Source organism: Sminthopsis crassicaudata, chromosome 2, assembly GCF_048593235.1.
Source record: "Sminthopsis crassicaudata isolate SCR6 chromosome 2, ASM4859323v1, whole genome shotgun sequence".
In the NCBI taxonomy this organism is placed as follows: Eukaryota; Metazoa; Chordata; class Mammalia; order Dasyuromorphia; family Dasyuridae; genus Sminthopsis; species Sminthopsis crassicaudata.
The window spans coordinates 649,022,155-649,044,885 of NC_133618.1; the positions used below are offsets into that span (position 1 = coordinate 649,022,155).

At 35.8% G+C, this 22,731-nt stretch overlaps 1 long non-coding RNA gene across 2 annotated transcripts; it reads left to right on the top strand.

The window, feature by feature from the left end:
• The first annotated feature begins 189 nt into the window (after positions 1–189).
• LOC141553826 (uncharacterized) lies at positions 190–10,235 on the top strand. Of its 2 annotated transcripts, none has more exons than XR_012485662.1 (3): positions 190–309; positions 9,437–9,641; positions 10,111–10,235. It is a non-coding gene; the product is annotated as an uncharacterized LOC141553826 (long non-coding RNA). The 2 variants fall into 2 exon arrangements; XR_012485661.1 differs by lacking the exon at positions 190–309 and adding an exon at positions 2,331–2,474.
• The last annotated feature ends 12,496 nt before the right edge of the window (positions 10,236–22,731 follow it).

A 22,731-nucleotide genomic window follows, 5' to 3' on the forward strand; every position in this document is an offset into this window, starting at 1 on the left:
ATCACAAAATCATATCACCTTGTCTCTCTTTTCTATATATCAAATACATCCACTAAAGTTTTAGCTGACATCCCTCATTGTGGTTTGTTAGGGATCCTAGGTTTCCTTTTTTTGAACAAATAGTTTATTAATAATAAAAAGTCATTGTCATTGAACAGTAACAACTCTTGTCCTTATTAACAGGGACCTTCCTTGGTAACAAAGGAGAATCAAGCAAAACAAATGGATATATTGACCATATATAGATAGAACATGGCTCCTTTAGAAGTAAACCATCTCTTGACCAAGAAAAAGGACATATACTTTTTTGTGAGTTTTCTCAATTCCATTTTTTCTGAAATTAATCTGACTTATGATGTCATTTGATGTTTTTCAGGTTTTCTTGAATTCTTCATGATGTTTCTTATAGTACCATGTTGACTAGCATTTATATGCACAGCTTATTCATTAATTCTCCAGTCAATGGACTTTGCCCCATTGTTTTCAGTTTTAATTTTCCTTTGGAACTTAAAATACTAGTAAAATGAGCATTCCCATATATAGAAAGATGATTTCACATTAGAACTCAGATCTTTCTAATGTACAGAATACTTTTTTTCTTTTAAAAATTATTTTCAGTTCAATTTAGAGCTTTCAAAGTAAACCTGCTGATCTGTGCTTCTTTCCAGTCTTTGTTCTTTGTGTTTTTCTTTTAAAATATCTCAGTGATCCTTTTTTTCTTATTCAGATCCTCTCTTATTTCACCTCCCTTTCTCACTATCCTCCTACCCCCACAGGTGGAAAAGAAAAAAAAAAGTCCTTGAAACAAATATGAATAATGAATGAAGTAAAACAGATCTCCACATTAGCTATATCTTGAAAATATATGACTTATTCTGTACCTTGAGTCGATTAGTTCTGTCAAGAGGTGGGCAGCATGTTTTCTCCATCCTCTAGAATAAAGCCTCTTAAATTATGGATCACAATCATATCTGAATTTGGGAATCATGAAATTATGATTTATTATCAGAAAATCTTTGATTTGCACACCTATTTTATATGCCTATATACCTGGGGTTGAATAAAAATTTTTGAGGGGAAAAGGGATCATCAAAGGAAAAAGTTTAAGAAGCCATGTTGTAGAATTCTTGATAATGATTACATTGAACAGGTCTTTCAAATCTTTCAAAGTATTTTTTCCCCTTTATAAAACTTTATCACATGCTCTGACTCTACTTACTTCATTCTTTTTCAATTCATACAGGTTTTCCCAGGGTTTTTCTGAAACTGCTTGTTTTGTCATTTCCTAGGACACAAGTAGGAAAACACAAGTACAATACAACTATTTACCCATTCCCTAACTGATGAGCAACATGTTCAGTTTTTTCCTGTATAACCTTGAACAAATCACTTAAAAAAAAAAAAAAAACTAAGAGAAAACAGGAAGGACTTCATGTACATAGAAGGTGTTATTTTAGCTGGGATTTGGACAGATATTTATTGATACATTGGGTTTCTTTGAAAAGTGCCTATTTATCTCTGAAAGTTCTGAATTATTTTAAAAATTCTTTTCTTTTCAAATTTTGAGTTCAAGCCTCTTTTCCTTCCCTTCCATCACTTTTCCACCTACTAAAAGGCAAACAATGTGATATCAAATATACTTGTGAAATCATACAAAATATATTTCCATATTAGGTATATCACAAAAAATTGGAAAATTATATTTCAGTGTGCTTGTTCCTCCTTTTTTTCTAAAACCATCACATTTCTCATTTCTTATAGTTCAGTTTTCTATCATATTCACATATCACAACTTGCTCAGTCATTCCAATTGATGAGCATCCCTTAATTTCCTTTTTTTTTTTTTTTTTTTTTTGCCACCACAGAAAGAGCTGCTACAAATATTTTAGTACATATCCATCCATTTCCTTTTTCTTTGAAATCTTTGTTGACAGACTTAGTAGTAGTATTTTTAAACCCAAAGAATACATAAAGTTAGACAGCCCTTTGGGCACAGTTCCAGTTCGTTCTTGAGAATGGTAGGTCCAGACAAATACTCCAAGCACAGCACATTAACGTATCTATTTTCTTTTCATTTCTTTGGATCATATTTACCTATAGAGAAATGACTCTCATTTTCATAGATTTGAAGTAGGTAAGCTGATAGCAGGTGGAATAGAAGGACTCAGAAAAGGCCTTTTAGGAAGAAATATTTGAACTGAGCTTGAAAGAAAGCTAGGCACACAACAAAAATGTTGGCTAAAATATTTAAAGACTTTCAGTTTCCATTTCCTCAGTAACTTTATTGAAAAATCATGTATTGGGGGGCGGAGCCAAGATGGCGGAGAAGAAACACACGACTCAGTGAACGTCCTCACTCCCTCACAACCAATTAGATAAATTAAGTCTCAGAATTAGCTCAGGACTGATAGATACCACAAGGACTGGAAGCACGACTTACCAGCTGAAGAGAATCTGGAGTTTCAACAGGAAAGGTCAGTTCTCAGGGGAGGAATAAGAGAGACCAGCACAGACCGTGGGGTAGGGGCACACTGCGCCCATTGTGCTGGGAAGGGCTCTGGGATCAGAGAAGCCACTGAGGTAAAGGAATCTGGCACAGGCTGTTAGCTCTTCTCTGCTAATTATTTAGCAGTTCAGAAGAGAAAGCCAAAATATTTTAAAACTCAGATTAGATTTTCCCCGATCCTGGGGGTGACTCAGCAGACTCGGCAACAGGGGGTGTGGCCTCAGCTACCACCTGAGAATAGTTAAGAGATTGACAAGTGGGTGGATATGGCCCAAGGCAACACACACTGCCTAGTTTAGCTGGAGGGAGTGGAACTCAGCTCCAGGAAGTCCCAGAGAAGCGGAACCTTTGAACTAGGGACCGCGGTTTCTGGCAGACACTTCCAGTTTGAGCACAGGGGCTTCTCACGTCACCTGCTGCAGACATCCACTCCCCACCTGGACACATAGGCTGGGCTTCGTGCTGTCTTCACTATTCTACGCCCTCGAAGCACAGTAGTGATAATCACCTCTGAGGCACTTCCAGGGAGGGGGTGGGGAACTCTCTCCCAGAGCTCTATCTTAGCTCAGGCGCAGGGGCCGCTGCATCCATCCAGTCTGGGAGGAAGCTGGTAAAGAAGTAAATAATTTCCTACCCCAGGGACAGACCCCAAAACATTTTTTTAAATATGAGCAAAAAAGCTAGAAAAACTATAGATTCCTTCTATACAGAGAAAGAGCGGGTATCCAACCCCGAGGAAGTTGACAGCAGAGAATCAGCAGATAACAACCTAAAGGGGAACGATTCCTGCCCCCCATCACATAACTCTCTCCTAGAAGAAGCTCTTAAAAAATTGAGGGAGATCGAAGAAAAACGGGGAAAGGAAAGGGAAGCTATGATAGAGAACAACAACGTCCTGAAATTGGAGTTGGAAAAAATAAAGAATTCACAGGAGATGCAGGGAAACAAAATTAGTGAATTAGAAAAGGTTAAAAAAACACAGGAAAGTAGGATTTCTGAATTGGAAAAGATAAAAAAGTCTCAAGAAAATAGAATTTCTGAATTGGAAAAAGAAAATAATTCTCAAAAAAAAATTAGGGAAATGGAAAAAAATTCAATAGAGCAAAATAATTCATTTAAAAACGAAATTGGGCATTTACAAAAAGAACTAAAAACTGTGAAAGAAGAAAATAACTCCTTAAAAGTCAGGATGGAACAAATAGAAATGAATGATTCACAGAGAACCCAAGAATCAGTCAAACAAAACAAAAAAAATGAGAAGCTGGAGAACAACGTCAAATACTTACTGGGAAAATCTATAGACCTGGAAAATAGATCTAGGAGAGATAATCTGCGGATTATTGGACTTCCAGAAAACTATGACCAAAAAAAGAGCCTAGATTCTATTTTACAGGAAATTATCAAAGAGAACTGTCCAGAGATAATAGAAACAGAAGGGAAAGTAGATGTGGAAAGAATTCATCGAACTCCTTCTGAAATAGACCCTAAAAAAAGAACACCACGGAATATTGTGGCTAAGCTGCAGAATTACCACACAAAGGAGAAAATCCTGCAAGCAGCTAGAAAAAAACAATTTAAATACCAAGGTGCCACAATAAGGGTCACCCAAGATCTGGCTGCCTCCACATTAAAAGATAGAAGGGCCTGGAACCTGATATTCCGTAAGGCAAAAGATCAAGGACTGCAACCAAGAATGAACTACCCAGCTAAGTTTAGCATCTTTTTCCACGGAAGAAGATGGTCATTCAATGAAACAGAGGAATTCTATATGTTTCTAAGAAAAAAACCAGACTTAAACAAAAAATTTGATCTACATCCACAAGACTGAAGAGAAACAGAAAAAGGTACACAGAACCCTTGAGAACTGTAACTCTGTTGTGGGTATATAAAAAATACTCAAGGATAATTTGATTTTACTGATATAAAAGAAAAAAAAGGGGGTGTAGTAAAGGGAAGGAGGTCGGTTCAGAAAAAGGGGAAGGAGTGATAAAAAGAGGGAAACTACATCCCAGGAAGAGACATAGAAAATACACCATATCTGAGGGAACTTAGTGAGGGGGAGAATCATTGTGTGAATCTTACTCTCATCAGAAGAGGCTCAAAGAGTAAATAATTAACATATTTGTTTTTCAGAGAATTTTCTTTCACCTCATTAAAAGGGGGGAGAGGAAAAGGGAAAAGGAAAAGGAGAATAAGTGAAGGGACTTGGAGGGAGGGGGGAGGGATCCTAAAAAAAAAAAAAAAAAAGAGGGAGGGCTGCGCAAGGGGGGTCTGTAAATTAAATATCGGGGAGGGGGATCAGGGGGGTCAAGGGAAAAAAGCATAATCTGGGGATAATACGATGGCAGGAAATACAGAATTAGTAATTTTAACTGTAAATGTAAATGGGATGAACGATCCCATCAAACGGAGACGGATAGCAGATTGGATCAAAAAGCAGAACCCTACAATATGTTGCCTACAGGAAACACACTTAAAGCAGGGAGATACATACAGAGTAAAGGTAAAAGGTTGGAACAGAGCCTATTATGCTTCAGGTAAAGCCAAAAAAGCAGGGGTAGCTATCCTTATCTCAGATCAAGCAAAAGCAGAAGTAGATCTTGTTAAAAAAGATAAGGAAGGAAACTATATCCTGCTGAAAGGTAGCATAAATAATGAAGCCATATCAATACTAAACATATATGCACCAAGTGGTATAGCATCTAACTTTCTAAAGGAAAAGTTAAGAGAACTGCAAGAAGAAATAGACAGTAAAACTATAATAGTGGGAGATCTCAACCTTGCACTCTCAGATTTAGACAAATCAAACCACAAAACAAACAAGAAAGAAATTTAAAAAGTAAATAGAACATTAGAAAAACTAGGTATGATAGACCTTTGGAGAAAACTGAATGGCAATAGGAAGGAATACACTTTCTTCTCAGCAGTTCATGGATCCTATACAAAAATTGACCATATATTAGGACATAAAGATCTCAAAATTAAATGTAGGAAGGCAGAAATAATAAATGCCTTCTTCTCAGATCACAATGCAATAAAAGCTACATTCAGTAAAAAGTTAGGGGTAAATAGACCAAAAAGTAATTGGAAACTGAATAATCTCATCTTAAAGAATGACTGGGTGAAAGAGCAAATTATAGAAACAATTAACAATTTCACCCAAGATAATGATAATGATGAGACATCATATCAAAATCTTTGGGATGCAGCTAAAGCAGTAATAAGGGGAAATTTTATATCTTTAGAGGCTTATTTGAAGAAAATTGAGAAAGAGAAGATTAACGAATTGGGCTTACAACTTAAAAGGCTAGAAAAAGACCAAATTATAAACCCCCAACCAAAAATTAAACTCGAAATACAAAAATTAAAAGGAGAAATCAATAAAATTGAAAGTAAAAAAACTATTGAATTAATAAATAAAACCAAGAGTTGGTTTTATGAAAAAGCCAATAAAATAGATAAACCTTTGGTAAATTTGATCAAAAAAAAGAAAGAGGAAAATCAAATTGATAGTCTTACAAATGAAAAGGGGGATCTTTCCACCAATGAAGAGGAAATTAGAGAAATAATAAGGAGTTACTTTGCCCAACTTTATGCCAATAAATTTGATAACTTAAGTGAAATGGATGACTTCCTCCAAAAATATAGGCTCCCTAGATTAACAGAGGAGGAGATAAATTGCTTAAATAGTCCCATTTCAGAAAAAGAAATAGAACAAGCTATTAATCAACTCCCCAGGAAAAAATCCCCAGGGCCAGATGGATTCACATGTGAATTCTACCAAACATTTAAAGAACAATTAGCCCCAATGTTATATAAATTATTTGAAAAAATAGGGGATGAAGGAGTCCTACCAAATTCCTTTTATGACACAGACATGGTACTGATACCTAAACCTGGTAGATCGAAAACTGAGAAAGAAAATTATAGACCAATCTCCTTAAAGAATATTGATGCTAAAATCTTAAATAAGATATTAGCAAAAAGACTTCAGAAAATCATCTCCAAGATAATACACTATGATCAAGTAGGATTTATTCCAGGAATGCAGGGCTGGTTTAATATTAGGAAAACTATTAATATAATTGACCATATTAATAATCAAATTAATAAGAACCATATGATCATCTCAATAGATGCAGAAAAAGCATTTGACAAAATCCAACATCCATTCCTACTAAAAACTCTTGAGAGTATAGGAATAAATGGATTATTCCTTAGAATAATCAGGAGTATATATTTAAGACCGTCAGTAAGCATAACATGCAATAGAAATAAACTGCAACCTTTCCCAGTAAGATCAGGAGTGAAACAAGGTTGCCCACTATCACCATTACTATTCAATATAGTACTAGAAACGCTAGCCTCGGCAATAAGAGCCGAGAAAGAGATTCAAGGAATTAGAGTAGGAAATGAGGAAATTAAACTATCACTTTTTGCAGATGACATGATGGTATACTTAGAGAACCCCAAAGACTCTGCTAAAAAGCTACTAGAAATAATTCAAAATTTCAGCAAAGTGGCAGGATACAAAATAAATCCACATAAATCCTCGGCATTTTTATATATCACTAACAAAATGCAACAGCAAGAGATACAAAGAGAAATTCCATTCCAAACAAATGTTGAGAGTATAAAATATTTGGGAATCCATCTACCAAAGAAAAGTCAGGAATTATATGAGAAAAATTACAAAACACTTGCCACAAAAATAAAATCAGATTTAAATAATTGGAAAGACATTCAGTGCTCTTGGATAGGCCGAGCGAATATAATAAAGATGACAATACTCCCCAAACTAATCTATTTATTTAGTGCTATACCAATCAGACTCCCAAGAAACTATTTTAATGACCTAGAAAAAATAACAACAAAATTCATATGGAAGAATAAAAGGTCAAGAATTGCAAGGGAACTAATGAAAAAAAACTCAGAGGAAGGTGGTCTAAGTGTACCTGATCTAAAGCTATATTATATAGCAGCAGTCACCAAAACCATTTGGTATTGGCTAAGAAATAGACCGGTAGATCAGTGGAACAGATTAGATACAAAGGACAAAAAAGGGTACATCTATAGCAATCTAATCTTTGACAAACCCAAAGATTCCAACATTAGGGATAAAAATTCATTATTCGGAAAAAACTGTTGGGAAAACTGGAAATTAGTATGGCAGAAATTAGATATGGATCCACACTTAACACCATATACCAAGATAAGATCAAAATGGGTCCATGATTTAGGCATAAAGAGGAAGATAATAAATAGATTAGAGGAACAGAGGATAATCTACCTCTCAGACTTGTGGAGGAGGAAGGAATTTATGACCAGAGGAGAACTAGAGATCATTATTGATCACAAAATAGAAGATTTTGATTACATCAAACTAAAAAGTTTCTGTACAAATAATACTAATGCAAACAAGATTAGAAGGGAAGTAACAAATTGGGAAAATATTTTTAAAAACAAAGGTTCTGACAAAGGTCTCATTTCCAAAATATATAGAGAACTGACCATAATTTATAAGAAACCGAACCACTCTCCAATTGATAAATGGTCAAAGGATATGAACAGACAATTCTCAGAGGAAGAAATTGAAACTATATCCACTCACATGAAAGAGTGTTCCAAATCACTACTGATCAGAGAAATGCAAATTAAGACCACTCTGAGATACCACTACACACCTGTCAGATTGGCTAAGATGACAGGAACAAATAATGACAAATGTTGGAGGGGATGTGGGGAAATTGGGACACTAATACATTGCTGGTGGAGTTGTGAAAGAATCCAGTCATTCTGGAGAGCAATCTGGAATTATGCCCAAAAAGTTATCAAACTGTGCATACCCTTTGACCCAGCAGCGCTACTACTGGGATTATATCCCAAAGAAATACTAAAGAGAGGAAAGAGACATATATGTGCCAAAATGTTTGTGGCAGCTCTTTTTGTTGTAGCTAGAAACTGGAAGATGAATGGATGTCCATCAGTTGGAGAATGGTTGGGTAAATTGTGGTATATGAAGGTTATGGAATATTATTGCTCGGTAAGAAATGACCAGCAGGAGGAATATAGAGAGGCCTGGAGAGACTTAAATCAACTGATGCTGAGTGAAATGAGCAGAACCAGAAGATCACTGTACACTTCAACAACAATACTGTATGAGGATGTATTCTGATGGAAGTGGAAATCTTCAACATAAAGAAGATCCAACTCACTTCCAGTTGATCAATGATGGACAGAGGTAGCTACACCCAGAGAAGAAACACTGGGAGGGGAATGTAAATTGTTAGCACTAATATCTGTCTGCCCAGGTTGCATGTACCTTCGGATTCTAATGTTTATTGTGCAACAAGAAAATGATATTCACACACATGTATTGTACCTAGACTATATTGTAACACATGTAAAATGTATGGTATTGCCTGTCGTCGGGGGGAGGGAATAGAGGGAGGGGAGGTAATTTGGAAAAATGAATACAAGGGATAATATTATAAAATATATATATATATATATATATATATAATAAAAAAATAAAAATAAAATAAAATAAAATAAAAAAGAAAAAAAAAGAAAAAGAAAAATCATGTATTAAGTACTTTCTGTGTGCTGGGCAGTGTGCAATAACCTTGGGAATACTCATAACATACTGAAAGGTAGATAATCTGTCTACCTGGAAAAGAAAAGAAAATAGGAATGTAGCCCTTAAGAAATGAAATTGTTTGGGGGTGATTTTTTAAGTGTATGTCCCCTTGAAATTCTTTCAACCCGATAAAGAGATTTGCCAAAAAACAAAATGTCTTATCCACTTGTTCTGTCAAGTTAAGATCAATACCAGTTTAAAGAAACAAAAACATATCTCTTTGGTAACAATGAAAAGCTAATTTTGAGGTCAGGTTAATGGGAGTCATGTTTCTTCCACTCCTTCCTTAGGTTTGGTTTCAAAACCGAAGAGCTAGGCAATCAGCACAACAGAAAAAACGGACAGCTCTGGCTTCCACAAACTCAAGAAAATGGATGTGTCCAGGAAAATCATCTCCAAGTCAGTTACCCAAAGAGAACCACCATGAGCATGATCTCCCTGAGGATGAGTTTCCACTACCAACTGCAGCCAGATCTGACTCATGGTCAGAACCAGGTAAGCCTAGTCAGAAAGGCAGCCTAAGGAGGAGCTGCTCCATATAGAGAGGAGTGTGGCTTCAACCACGAAGGCTGCTTACTCAGGATATAACATTTCCCAAAGCCTTCAGTTTGGCTCCTCTGAAACCATGAGGCCACTGACTGAACTTCAACCTTATTGCCCAGTGTCCTAGAGAAGCTCCAACCAGTGGGCATCTTCTTGGCTTCACCAGGAATCACAAGGGCCAGAGAACCATGGCGCACACACCTCCTCTTATGGAGAGGTGAAGCCCCTATTGCATCAGCAGCAGCAGGGATGGACAATAGAACAGTTGTACTCACACTATCACCCACTAACTTTTCAATGTGCTCAGGAGTTCCCATGTCAGCAGCAGCAGCCACACTCCCAGCAGCCACCAGCCCTCCTACCCTCAGGGTCACAGACTGCTACCTTCCAGGTACAGCAGCTGACTTTATTTCTTTATCAGTCACCACAGGAACATCAAAGTCCAATACAGTCACCTCCATTGATGAAGGGGGAAGAGCAGCCAAATGAATTGTTCCCTCCTTTTAACCAGCAAGAACTTCAGCTCATCAATCTATCCAAGAAAACCATTAGGCTTGACTCTCCAATGCTTTTCCCTGATGATTATCTGCCTGCCTACCCAGGAGAACTGGATATAGATGACATTCTGAGAGATCTGCCTTTCCCTTTGGCCATGTTAAATGATTAAAAATTGAAGAATTTTGTATCTTATGGTGTGATGTAGTAATCTAATAACGTTTGTGATTCTAAAAGTCATTCTGGGATTAATAATTTCTTTCAGGTCTTATAAACTCACTTACAAAATGGAAAGAATAAAAGGATTTATTAGAAATTAGAATCTAACAGCCTCTTGTTTATAAGAAATGCTTTTGAGAAAAGTATCCTCAGAAAGTTGTATAATAAGGGACTAGAATAGAATGTATATGTTTCAGGTGATCTAAAAGAGATAAGAATAGCATTCATGAACTCAGTTGTAAATATAGACTTGTTAAAAAAGAAATAGTGGAAATATATTAAAGTATTATTATGCTTAAAAGCATCAAAGACATGAGACTAATATCAGTTTGTACATATGAATTTAATTACCTAATATCTAAATACTTACAGTAAATAATCATTGATTTACAGTTAATAGACAATAAAACTCTCATTGGGAAACTCGTACTGCCATTAGCTTTTACAAATTTTTGGAAGAAATATATATATATTTTTTTATATATATTTTTTATTATTATATATATATATATATTTTATAATATTATCCCTTGTATTCATTTTTCCAAATTACCTCCCCTCCCTCTATTCCCTCCCCCCGACGACAGGCAATACCATACATTTTACATGTGTTACAATATAGTCTAGGTACAATACATGTGTGTGAATATCATTTTCTTGTTGCACAATAAACATTAGAATCCGAAGGTACATGCAACCTGGGCAGACAGATATTAGTGCTAACAATTTTCATTCCCCTCCCAGTGTTTCTTCTCTGGGTGTAGCTACCTCTGTCCATCATTGATCAACTGGAAGTGAGTTGGATCTTCTTTATGTTGAAGATTTCCACTGGAAGAAATATATTAAAAATATTAATGGAATTTTAGAAAAGTTAAATATGATAGATTTCTGGAGATTACTGTGTACATTTTTCCCCCCAGGGGGAGGAGAGGGCAGGGAGGATGGGAGGTAATTAGGGTTAAGTGACTTGACCAGGATCACACATCTAGTATCAAGTGTGAGATCAGATTTGAACTCAGGTCCAAGAAGGAAAGAGAGGGAAGGAAAGAAGGAAAAGAAGAAAGAAAGGGAAGGAGGAAAAGGAAGGAGGGAAGGGAATGAAAAGAGGGAAAGGGAGAAAAGGAAGGGAGGGGATGGAGGGAGGGAGGAACTAACAAGCTTCCATGGAGACAATAATATATCTAGGATAAGATAATATAGCTAGAATAGAAATGGTAGAATGGAGGGAAAATATTTGTATCAAAATTCTCTAATAAGCATTTGGTATCCAAGACAAAATAATTATCAAAAATACATAAGGTAAAATAGTCATTTCAGAATAGGTAAATTATCAAAGGATATGAACAAACATCTTCAAGAGAACTTCAAAGTATTCAATAATTACAGGAAAAAAAGTGTTCTAAATAATAGAAATGCACATTAAACAACTGTAAATAGTAGAGACTTTTGAAGAAAATAGAAGTCAAAGAGGTTTTTGAAAATAATATATTGAAATTATTACATATGTCAAAGGAAAAGCAAAGCTATATATAATCAAGACTGATATGTGTAATGCCCATTTTCCTTTGCATGTGTTAGGTTTATAATTTCTATTTTTAAAATTTTAAGGCAATAATAGGGGTTGAGTGACTTGACCAAGGTCATACAACTATTGTCTAGGATCTCAAGCCAGATTTAAACTCAGATCCTCCTGACTCTAGGACCAGTGCTATATCTACTGCACTGCACTACCTAGCTGCCACTATCATTTCTTTAAAAGAAGAAGAGTTTGGTTTTTTTTTTTTTTTTCCCCTGAGGCTGGGGTTAAGTGATTTATCCAGGGTAATACAGCTAGGAAGTGTTAAGTGTCTGAGACCAGATTTGAACTTGGGTCCTCCTGAATTCAGGGCTGGTGCTCTATCCACTGCGCAACTAGCTACCACCAAGAAGAAGAAATTAGATCACCAAGACCAAAGCATTTTACTGTTGGTTGAACATAATGGAAATTTGTCTCTTCACAATTATTTACTTGGTTCCCTGAATGACATATCCACAAGTATTTTCCAAACCTTTCTTCAATGTGATAGAAGTTTCCAATTCAAGGACTCTTATGGCCATAATTTTCTTTCTTTCTTTTTTTTTTAATCATAGCTTTTTATTTACAAGATATATGCATGGGTAACTTTTCAGCATTGACAATTGCAAAACCTTTTGTTCCAATGTTTCCCCTCCTTTCCCTTACCCCTTACCCCTTCCCCCAGATGGCAGGTTGACCAAAACATGTTAAATATGTTAAAGTATATGTGTACATGTCCAAACAGTTATTTTGCTGCACAAGAAGAATCAGACTTTGAAATAGTGTACAATTAGCCTGTGAAGGAAATAAAAAATGTATGTGGACAAAAATAGAGGGATTGGGAATGCTATGTAGTGGTTCACACTTATTTCCCAGAGTTCTTTTGCTGGGTGTAGCTGGTTCTTTTCATTACTGGACAATTGGAACTGATTTAGTTCATCTCATTGTTGAAGAGGGCCACATCCATCAGAATTGATCATCATATAGTATTGTTGTTGAAGTATATAATGATCTCCTGGTCCTGCTCATTTCACTCAGCATCAGTTCATATAAGTCTCTCCAGGCCTTTCTGTATTCATCCTGCTGGTCATTTCTGGAACATTCATGGAACAATAATATTCCACAATATTCATATACCACAATTTATCCAGCGATTTTCCAATTGATGGGCATCCACTCAGTTTCCAGTCTCTGTCCACTACAAAGAGGGCTGTATGGCCATAATTTTCAAGAGTTTATGGGTGCCCAAGATAATTGTATAAATATGTATTCATACATTGTATTTAACATATATTTCTACCAAGACTACTTGCCATCTAGGGGGAAAAAGTGGGAGAAGGAGGGGCAAAATGGGAATGCAAGGTTTTGCAAGGGTTAACGTTGACAAGTTTTTTAAAAATAAAATATTTTTTAAAAAAATGTTTATGGTTGCCTCCATGGGGGGGGGAAATCCATTTTTTAAAGTAATAGCTTATTTTTTTCCAGTTACATGTAAAGGCAATTTTAAACATTAATTTTTAATATGAAACTAAGTTTCAAATTTTCTCACTGCTTTCCCTCCTCTCTAAGACAGTAAATAATTTGATTCAGATTCAGTATGTACAATCACATAAAAAATATTTCCATATTTGTCATATGATAAAAGAAGAAACAGAACAAGGGGGGAAAAAATAAAGAATGTGAAAATAGTTTACTTCGGTTTACATTAATTACTCCATCAGTTCTTTCTCTAAGTAGCATTTTCCATCATAAGTCTTTTGGACTTGTCTTGGATCATTGTTTTGCTGAGAAGAACTGAGTTTATCAGAATTGATCACCAAACAATGTTGCTGTGACTTTATACAGTGCTCTCCTGGTTCTGCTTATTTCACATTGCATCAGTACAGTTTGTGGTCTTTCTATTGTCCCCATCTCTTAACAACCTCTTCTCCTCCTTTGAGGTTTCCTGGATCTCTCAGTACCCTAGATCTATACATTATCTTCAGAGCTTTAAAAACAAATAAATGAACAAACAAACAAAAAAAAAGCCAACAAAATAAATCTATTAACTTCCTAGTCATTCTGTATCCTTTCTTAAGGAATTCAATCCCTGGTTCTCAGTTGCCTTCCTCTCTACCCTAAGATCTGCCCATATTTTGGGGGACTTCAGTCACTGTCCTTTCAGATACATTGGCTTCCTGGTTCATTTTCTAGGACCTTCACCCTTAGGACATTTTTATCATCTCATACAATTACTTTTTTCTTCACAATTTTGAATTCTGAAAAATCAGCCCTCTAATCATGTTCCCTACTCTGTCTCCCTCTGATCCTAAAACTATTGATTTTCCCTCATTAAAACCATCATTGACCTCCACAATTCTCAATTTCCTCTCTTTGAAGCTCTATTTTAGTCATTTCTTCCATAAATACTCCTCTACCATTCAATCCCTTGATCCTGTGCTCTTTCCTTCCTTTGGTCCCAACTATTCTTCAATCTTGAATCACCTTTACCTCCATTTGAAAGTTCCAAAATGCAATAAATCTCACCCTTTCCCCCTCCATGGATAGTTCTTCCAGAAAGTTATGTCATTTAATCTCAAATGGACACTGTTGCAACTCAGAAATTCTTCTTAGATTAAACTTTTATCTCTATTCTTTTTATTTTTTTTCCGTTCCATTCAACTGACATTTATTCATGATCTAATATGTCCAATGCCTTTTTTTTTTTAATTCATTTTTCCAAATTATCCCCTCCCTCCCTCCACTCCCTCCCCCCGATGGCAGGTAATCCCATACATTTTACATGTGTTACAATATAACCTAGATACAATATATGTGTGTAAATACCTTTTTCTTGTTGCACATTAATTATTAGCTTCCGAAGGTATAAGTAACCTGGGTAGATAGACAGTAGTGCTAACAATTTACATTCGCTTCCCAGTGTTCCTTCTCTGGGTATGGTTATTTCTGTCCATCATTGATCAACTGGAAGTGAGTTGGATCTTCTTTATGTTGAAGATTTCCACTTCCATCAGAATACATCCTCATACAGTATTGTTGTTGAAGTGTACAGTGATCTTCTGGTTCTGCTCATTTCACTCAGCAACAGTTGATTTAAGTCTCTCCAAGCCTCTCTGTATTCCTCCTGCTGGTCATTTCTTACAGAGCAATAATATTCCATAACCTTCATATACCACAATTTACCCAACCATTCTCCAATTGATGGACATCCATTCACCTTCCAGTTTCTAGCTACAACAAAAAGAGCTGCCACAAACACTTTGGCACATACAGGTCCCTTTCCACTCTTTAGTATTTCTTTGGGATATAATCCCAATAACAGCAATGCTGGGTCAAAGGGTATGCACAGTTTGACAACTTTTTGGGCATAGTTCCAAATTGCTCTCCAGAATGGCTGGATTCTTTCACAACTCCACCAACAATGTATCAGTGTCCCAGTTTTCCCACATCCCCTCCAACATTCATCATTATTTGTTCCTGTCATTTTAGCCAATCTGACAGGTGTGTAGTGGTATCTCAGAGTTCTCTTAATTTGCATTTCTCTGATCAGTAGTGATTTGGAACACTTTTTCATATGAGTTGAAATCTCTATTCTTTTTAGATTAAAGTTTTAACAATCTCACTCAGCTGCAACAGCAATCTCACTTAGGACTCTCACAGAAGGATTTCTATATTTTTTGTCTCTTTCTCTGCCCAAGCCATTTTTAATTCATCTCTTTCTCAACTGGGATCCTCTGAGATTGTATAGGAAAAATTGTGGCCAGACATTGAGATTTCTGAAGAGACCTCTAGGTGGCACTATAGGCAGTTGTGTTGAGAAGATCAGAGTTCAAATTCAGGAATTCAGACACAAACTAATCCATGTAGCTTCCCTTGGGCAAGACATTTCAATTCTAAATCAGTTTCCTCATCTGTAAAATGAGGATAATAACACTTATATCCCAGGCTTCCTATGAGGGTAAAATTGGGATAGATGGTAAAGAGATGGGGGGCAGGGGGAGTGTAAAAGAGTGAGGGGGAGAGAAGACTCAGAGGAGGAAGAGGAGGAGGAGGAGAAGAAAAAGGAGGAGGAGAAGAGAGAGAGAGAGAAAGAGGGTGCTTATTCCTTTATTATGTCACAGACTTAAACACTTACATGCGTCACTAGTGAAAATTACTTAGGGAGTATAGTTTTATAAACTGTACTAATTGTCTAGTTAGCATAAAGAATATTAATTTAGTTTTTTTAAATTAATAAAAAGTTTTAGTTCCAAGTTCTCCAAGTAATTATAGACATTTTGAATGAATCTTATTAAAATAAGATTCCATTTTCATCCTCCCCTTCTTTGTCTACTCGGCAATTTCATCAGTTTATTTACCCATTGCAATTATGTCTACATAATGACTTTCAAAGGGTACGTGCAACCATAAATACATGAACACTGTTCCAAATTTTTAAGTGATGCCTTGACATTTCTACTTGAATGTCTCATGGACAACTCAAATCTGATATGTCTGAAATAGAACTTTGAATATGACACTCCTCCAAACTTCTCTACTTCAAGAGGACACTGTTATCCTCTTAGCCAAGCACTTTTATCATTGCATTTATGTTTGCTTCTTACCTTTTCTTTAGTCCTCATGGCTAATTATTTGTCTGTTGTAGGGCCATAACTCGGGTGAGATTCACTTGTAGTATCCATCTGGTAGATAATAGTATTTAGATAGACAATCTAGATATCTAAATAATTTAGATAGATAATAGAGTAATTATCTGGTAGATAAACAGAAATGATATGTCACCATTGGGGCAATTGTTTATGTATATATGAATCATTTTATTGAATAACTGTACAGAGAAGTTTAGAGACATAACCAGGTACAGATTGGAAGCAATTCTATAACTCCTTTCTCCTCTATTCTTTCTAGGAAAACATGTGTATTTTTCTTGTCTTCTATTCCCTTTGCAATGCTGATGGCCTTTGTCCCAAGAGAAAATCTCGATCCTGTCTTCAAAATTAGGTACCATCTGAGTTGGTACCTTAGGAATGTTAGTGCTCATACCAATCAATCAAGAAGCATTTTTATTCAGAGGTTTTTAACTTGGGTTCCTTGAATTTGGAACTGAAGAAAGTACTTGGAAAATAGGACTGAAATATGATGGATTTCCTTTGTAATTCCATGTATTTGACATTGTGCTTTTGCATACAACATATATTTGCTATCCTTGACTCTTTCCTCTTCTGCCTTCCCAATATCTCTCTTATACATCCCTTTCTTACATCTGACACTGACACCACCCTGGTGCAGGAACTTATCACCTCAGTTGTGGACCATTGCAACAACCTGATGCTTGATCTCCCTTCTTCAAGCCTCTCTCCTTGTCAATACACTTTCCACTCAGCTGCATATAGATTGTGTAGTCCAGGTGATATCAGATTTCCAAGGACACTTTTAGTCAAGATGGCAAAATGAGTATTAGAACAATCCAATTTTCACCAGGAGGATGGGGTGATGTAGAATCCCTCCACCAAAAAAAAAAAAAAAAAAAAAAAATTCTTAAATATTAAGAAAAGGAGAGAAATTATAGTAACTTCCTAGAACCTAGATCACCAAAACAAGTTGATTAAGAATTTATAGGCAACAAAAGAAGTCGTAAACCAAAGAAACCAGGGTTAGATAAGCACCTTTCATGAAAATCTCCCAGTTCTGATAATCTCAGAAGTGCTCCAGCCAGCGAATTTCAGGGTGATCCAACAGCTGAAAACCTCTCATAAGGAAGTCAAGATTAGTTAAGAACTTGGGGAACTTTGAGAACTAGACCTGAAGACCAAAGCCAACAATGCTCCTACCCAAAAGCACATGATTGTGGGTTTACTGTAGCAATCCCTGAAGAAACTAGGATACTCTCTTTCTGAGGAGAGAGACCAACCTGATACGTTGCAGTTCATTGTGCACATCAGATACCAACAAAAGAGAGGGCCAGTGGCTGGACTTCAGATGATATACATCAGCCCTAAATTGGGGCCCACTGTTCCAAGCAAAAGGACAAAAGCAGAAAGACCTTCATTCTGACAAAAAGTCTCAGTTCAAAATCCAGAGCTGGAAATACAAATGAACAGAAGAACCTGGTGACAAAGATACTCTAGAGATCTGGGGATGTCTGGGACAAAAGCCTGGAGGAAGAGTGTAATGAGATTTATTAGAAAAGGAATGAAAGTCACAGGAAAGAATTAGATGAAGAATAAAAAGCTTCATGAAAGAGATGTAATTCTTATTCAAAAAAGGGAATCCCTTAAAAATTATAATGGACAAAAAAAAATTAGAATGGGCTAAATTTGAACCAGAAGACAAAAAATATAAAGAAAGAATAAAACATTAAAAATAAAAGAAAATATACAATATCATCTATCAAAAACAACTGAACTACAAAACAGATCAAGAAAAGAAAACAAGAATCATTATACTACATCAAGATTAAGATTAATTTTTTTTTAATATCTGCATACTTATTTTAGGAAATCACAAATGAAAACTCCCTGAACCCATTATGAGCAAAGGCTAAAATGAAAATAGAAACAATCCACTAGGCATTTGATGAAAGAAATGCTAAAATGAAATCTCCCATTATCATAGTGCTGATCCATAGCTTCCAGTTTAAAAAAAAAAAAAAAAAATCTGTAAGTAGCCAGAAACCCAACTTAAAAACCAAGAAACACTCAGGATCATATAAGGCCTGGCAGCTACAATCATAATGGATGGGACACTTTGGAAGAAGATATTGTAGAAAGCAAAAAAATAAAGTCATATATAATTCATCTGGTAAAACTATACATAAATCTAGTAAGAAAAATAAATCTTAAATGAAATAGAGGACTTTTAAACATTCCTGATGAAAAGAATCTCTAAAATAATAACACAGGAGTCAGGAAAAGCATAGACAAGTAGATTGGCACAACTGGAGGGAAATATACTATGAAGTATTTCCATTCTAATAGGAGGAAAAGATACAAGCGTCTGTTAGAACACAAATGTCCTCAAGTACCATAGAGTTAAATAAGACAAACAGAAGACCTAGAGTATTTTCATTATGCATTAGTATCAATAGATAAACAAAGACAATAGTGAAAGGGGAAGGAAGCTTCAGAAGCAAAATAGATTAAGAAAGGAATTAGTTATAAGTAGGAAAAAAAACTTTAACTTTTAAGAGTAAATACTTAAACGAGGATTATTAGGAGAAAAAATAGTAAGACCGTGGAGTGGAAGAAGATCACCTATCACTATTGAACACACATTCTGTTTTATAAAGAGGAAGAGGGGAATAAGGTAAGAAAAAAAGTATGATGGGATAGGATGGAAGGATAGAAATAATTAACTGTCCTAGCTGTGAAATTACATGGGATGAGGGGGCAGCTAGGTGGCGCCTTAATAGAGCACCAGCCTTGAATTCAGGAGGACCCGAGTTCAAATGTGGTCTCAGACACTTAATACTTCCTAGCTGTTTGACCCTGGGCAAGTCACTTAACCCCAGCCTCAAGGAAAAAAAAAAAAAAGAATTTAAATGGGATGAACTCATAAAGTGGATTAGAAAATAGAACAATAGAATGTTGTTTCCAAGAAATATAATTGAAATGGACATATGAAACAGAGGGCTAAAATATATAAGGCTTGAACCAGAAAGGAACATGTTTTGGGTAAAATTAAAAAGTAAAAATAGACTTTACAGAGATAAATAGAGAATTGATGCCATGCTGAAAGACATTATAGACAGCAAATATCTCTCTCTTTAGGTGTGTGTGTATTCGTTTGCTTGTGTAACATGCAATTAATGACATACACTTACAGGAGAAAATAGCAAAATCAGAATAGGTGAGCAACTCCATGCTCTGCTTTCAGATTTAGATAAATTAAAAATAAAAATTAGGAAGAAAGACATTAAAGATCTTAATAAAATTTTAGAAAGTTTGATTTTAAAAATCTCTAGTGATTACATGTATAGTATACCTTTGCAAAAGCTGACCATATATAACATATATATGACATAATAACATCACAACAAATGCAAAAAAGCAGAAATATTAAGAATGCTGTTTATTGACCATAATGCAATAAAAATAACATTAAGTAAATGGTATCTCAAGACAGAATTAAATTTAATTAGAGACTAAATTTCATCATAAGCAATTGATAAGTCAAAGAACAAATTATGGGGGGGAAATGGGTAATTTCAACAAAGAAAATAAAAACAATAAGAAAATATAATTTAAAATTTCTAATTTAATCAAATCAATCTTTAGAGGAGAATTTAAATCTCGGAACATTCATAAAACAAAAAGAAATGAATGAGTTGGGGATTCATCTAAAAATTATGAAACGTAGTATGTATCTACTATTTTACAATACTAAAGCAGAAAATTCACCCTTTTCCATATCCAGTAAGTCACTTAGGCTGGTATTATCAAACTCCAATAGAAAAGAGACCCCTACAAAGGACAGCTGCTTTTTACTGCAGGTGCACATGAAAGCCATAGACTAACATTCTCTATATTTCATTGCATTTTTATGCATTTTATTAAATAATTCCCAATTAAATTTTTAAAAGCTCCCCTAAATTGGATTGTAGATTGTGCACTGACATCTTTGATCTAGACCATTGAGTTGCTCCAATCCAGCATTCAGGGACTCATTCATATCTGTCTGGGGAGAAATAAGGAGACCTAAGTAGGTTACTGACTTATGGTTAAAAGAAGAGGTTAACTCATTTGCCTGCTTTTCCTCTCTCACCAATGAGGAGGATGGTCATACTGCTACTCCTCTGGTGACTGACCCTGGGATGGGATTAGACTGAAGGCTGGGAGAGTGGCTTCTGGGGGCAAGGCTTCTAGGGGCTTGACTACCACAGCTGACATGGGGGCTCCTGTGCACAATGAAAAGTTACTAGGTGATACCATAATGCAACTATCCTGTTTTCCATCCCTGTTGTTGACAATGGCTTTATTCTGCCATAAAAAGAAATATATGCACCATAGTTCTCTGGTATTTGTTTTGGGCCCTGCAGGACCCAGGAAGATGCCCACTGGCTGGAACAGACATCCTCTTTAAGAATTTGACTTGTAGATTCAATTTTCTGGATGTTTCTGTTTTCCTCAGTGTTTACCTAGTTCTTCAGTTTTAAAATCAAACTTAAGTAGGAGAGGAAGAAATATAATGATGTTCATTAACTTGACCTCAATTTTACTTATTCTTTCTTATAAAAAGGGATGTTTTTGTTTTGGTAAAGTGTCATTGGTCTTTATTTGACAAGACAAAATGGTGTGACATTTCTCCTTTTGACAGATTTCTTGCTCAGATTTACAAGAAAGTCACAAGGAGAAGGAAGGAAAGAAGCAAGCAAGCAAGCAAAAGGAAGGGAAAACACCAGCCCTGAAGTCAGTATGACCTGAGTTCAAATCTGCTCTCAGACACTTAACACTTCCTAGCTGTATGACCCTGGGCAAGTCACTTAACCCTAATTGCCTTCAAAAATAAATTAATTAATTAAAATTAAAATTAAATTTTAAAAAGGAAGGGAAAAAAGGAAACAAAGAACCATTTTTCAAGGGGCACTTCCCAACCTTCTTTCCACTTCAAGAGAAGATACTATCTTCACTGCTTTTAGTCTGATGTGAATATTTATAGGGTGTTGTATATTGCTCAGCACGTAGTCAGTACTTCTAATATGATCCTTAGATTCAATTACTGAGGAAAGAGAAAAGTTTTAAAGTACTTCAATAAGGGGCAGCTAGGTGGCGCAACAGACAGAGCACCAGCCCTAGTCAGGAGGACCTGAGTTCAAATTTGATCTCAGATACTTTAACACCTCCTAGCTGTTTGAGCTTGGGCAAGTCACTTAACCCCAATTACCTCGGGGGGGGGGGGGGGGGGAAGAAGTACTTGAATAAACATCTTCATCGACCTCTTAGTTTTTTGTTTTTGTTTTACAAATAGTCTAAATGTCCCTCCTAAGAGACCTTTTCTGAGCCTCTCCTGCCCTTTCTCTGGAATGACCTTATATTGCTATGATATATTTTAAAATTATCTCCCTGGTCAAATATTGTGTCTTTCGGGGCAAGGACTGTTCACTTCTCTCTTTGGATCCTCAACACTGATCACAATGACTGGCACAAAGGAGCTCCTTAAATGGTCTGAATTCAGGGAATATCTTCCAAGTGCCTACAATGCTCCAGTAATTTGCTGGAGTTCTGTGGCCTCTCCCATGTGGGCACCTGATTGGCACCAGTCAGAGCTCAATTGGCTTCTGAGATAGATGAGGCATGAATGGCTAGAAATACAAAGACAAGTCTGTAATAGTCTCTGACTTCAAGAAACCTACATTAAAAGAAACAAACAAAAAAATTTTTTTTAATTACTTTACATTCTTCTAAGAACATCTCACTGCTATGGAACCCACAAATTTATTCCAAGAGGAAAGCATGATGCAATCGATCTTATTGATTTTGTGGACATGAAAGGAAGCTGTTGCATCTGAAACAAAAAGAAGAGGCTAGAAATGTTGGATTTTTGAGAATCTGAAATGAAATTGTAAGAGCAAAAGCAGCTCTAAATGTGGATAGTGCTATGGTAGTCCAAAAGCAAAGGTCAAATTCATGTTAAAAAGATCCAGATCCACTAGATGGCAGTCTGAGCTTCTCCCTCAGCCAACCTAGTATCCCATTTAACAATTTTTCCAAGAGTAGTTTCACATCTATAACCTAGGGTCTATTAGGGTTAGTATAAAAAACTTACTAAATCACT